Source organism: Cynara cardunculus, assembly GCF_001531365.2.
Source record: "Cynara cardunculus var. scolymus isolate 2C chromosome LG 13, CcrdV1, whole genome shotgun sequence".
NCBI lineage: Eukaryota > Viridiplantae > Streptophyta > Magnoliopsida > Asterales > Asteraceae > Cynara > Cynara cardunculus.
Genome location: NC_037540.1, coordinates 41,447,818 through 41,450,777, shown reverse-complemented (window position 1 = coordinate 41,450,777; position 2,960 = coordinate 41,447,818).

Sequence of the window (2,960 nt, the reverse complement as noted above, 5' to 3'; positions counted from 1 at the left end):
GGCCCCACTAATTGAACTATGTTCTGACTTCTAAGTGTTTATTATGAAAATGAAGTCTTTGAAAATAACTTAAAATACAAAGCATATTTTGAATATTTTGAAAATAACTCAAATTTTGAAAATAACTCAAATTCCAAATCCAAGGCCTCTGCATAACATATGTCAAGTTTCTGGTTGAAGACAAATTGAATATTTTGAAAGAACCAAAATTTTCCACATACAAACAGAGACCCTTTGGTTCTACACAAAGATCAACCAGAGCCTCTGTCCTCAAACACTTCTTTTCATCACACTCATAGGATGTGATAACCTAAGTCCTCATATCACACAAATATGATAACTTAAGATTAACACCTCACAAGAATGTGGTATAAACTCATGATCAAAAGATCATTGCTTCCATAAAAATAGATTATGCCACCCTTATCACCAATATACACATCTCTTGATTGTGCCACCCTGGTTTCAAATGTACGCATCTCCTAATTGTGCCACCCTTATTTCAAATGTACGCATCTCCTTGTTGTGCCACCCTTATTACAAAACATCATGATATAATCATGACCCAAATCCTCCTTTTTCTTTGGCCACACTGGCAAACAAACTGTTTCCAAACAGAAACTCATATAAGAACCATAAACTTCTCATACCAAATCCACTATTAAACGCAAACAACTTTTAAGAAATCCTTTATCAACTTTCCAAATATGAACCAGAAGGTTCATTATTTTAAACATGAACTAAATGAATTTGATAACATAAACTCACCTTATGCACGTATTTGAAGATGGATCACACAACAAACTTCAAATAATATCCCAAAAGAAACTTCTTCTTCTTATTCTTACCAAAAACCACTCAAAATCTCTTAAGAGCACACAAAGAAGAATTATTTATTTCCTTTCATTCCAAAAACAACAAATAAGATGCATTTCTTATCCACACCCTTTTTATATTTTAACCACAAGAGGCGGTGGAGATAAATTGTTTTAAAACCAAGATATCCCACACTTACCAATGAGATAAAATACTTATCTCACTCCTTTCCTTCTTAAAATAATAACTCTTTAAGAGGAAGTGGAGGTTTTATTAAAAAAACCACCCCACATTCACATAATCATGCATACGCATGCTTATTAAACATATGCACATAACTCACAACAAACCTATGTATGCATATTCTCCTACACATCCACATCCACATACACATACACACATGTATATATATATATATACACACATATCCATATTATAGATTAATTTTAAACAATTAATCACATATCTTGTAACACCCCATAACTCACATTGCATATAACATATAATTCATTAGGAGAAATACATGTTTAATCCCACAAAGGTCCAAAATACATGAAACTATATTACAAAATACACAACCTAAAAATTCCAAAATACATGTTCTTGTACTACAAAACATTTAACTTCAAAACACATCCATAGATTGATCTTCACATAGCTATTCATATAGGGAAACAAATCATATTTTTCCTTTTTCTTTACTATCATTATATTCTGCTGTTCCTGCAATACATATTTGAAACACAAAAAATGAGGGTTAGACCTGAAGGTCTAGTGAGATCCCTTTTTTCATGTAATTGCAAGGTGAAAATCACCAAAACATTATTTAAATCAATCATTTCACATAATGGAACATAAATCCATAATTTATTTAGTCCATCGGTCCTCTGGTTCCTACGACCAGACTTAGAAAATGTTTTCATAAAATAGCAGGAGTAGAGCCCCTCTGGTTCCTCTACCAAAGCTTCTAGCTATACCAACCAGAACTCTTCTCAAGTTAATCTTCATAAATGTACGAAGTCAAACACAAAAGATGGTTAGAATAGTTTTCCCAAGTATAAAAGTATACAATAAAAAGCTTAAGTATGACCAGAGCCTCTGGTTCTACTAACAAAACCTCTGGCTCGAAACCCATGACCAACCAGAGGCCCTCTGGTTTCAACTTGAAGACCAACCAGATTCCCTCTGGTTCGTCCTTCTTTGTATAGAAAGTTTCTAAGTTAAATTAACAATATAAAATCTTATGAACACCTTTTTAAAACATAACCTTGACACATAGCTCCAATCTAGTAGATACAGAGCCTCTAGTTTAAATAAAAGCTTTGTAAAAAAACTTGTATCAATATCAAACCATCATCCAGAACCTCTCTTTATAACCGAAGGTACACCTCACCTTGATATGCCGCCCTTATCCCATGGTACACCTCTCATTGATATGCAACTCTTATTTCCTCATCAAAATCTATAGATTAATTCCAAGCGAAGACAAACCAAAGTCACAATTGTCTTGATGGAACAACCTCCATAGTTTTAACCAACAAAATCTATAGATTAATTCCAACCAAAGACAAACCGAAGTCACAACCGCATTGAAGGAATAATCTCTATAGTTTTTAACCAATAATGGTTTCAAAAATAGTTTTATCTTAGAACTTTAAAACTCAAGAACCGTCTGTTTTTTCAATATTATTTTCAAACTAAAAATCTCCCTTCAATCCTGAAAATAGGATATCACCCATAACTGTTTTAAAGAAGCAAAAATCTTCTTTATTTTCCAAAACAATTTTCACAACCAAATTCATAAAACTCATCTACAACTGTTAGAAACAGTTTTTACCATTCTTTCATCAAAATTAATCATCAAAACCACATATTTCAAATAACATCATTTAAAGGTTTTAATATAAAAAACTCACCTTATTAATGCTCAGATTTGAAGATTTAAATCACACAGCAATCTTCTCCAAATGAACACAGTTTACTTAAATCTCTTTTATGCAAATATTCTTCTCAAGAACACCTATACTGCCTTACACACACACTTTTTCCTTTCACATAGATTTTTTTAAAGATCAGATAGGATTATCATTATCTTCTATATATATATATATACGTACATATATATATATATATATATATATATA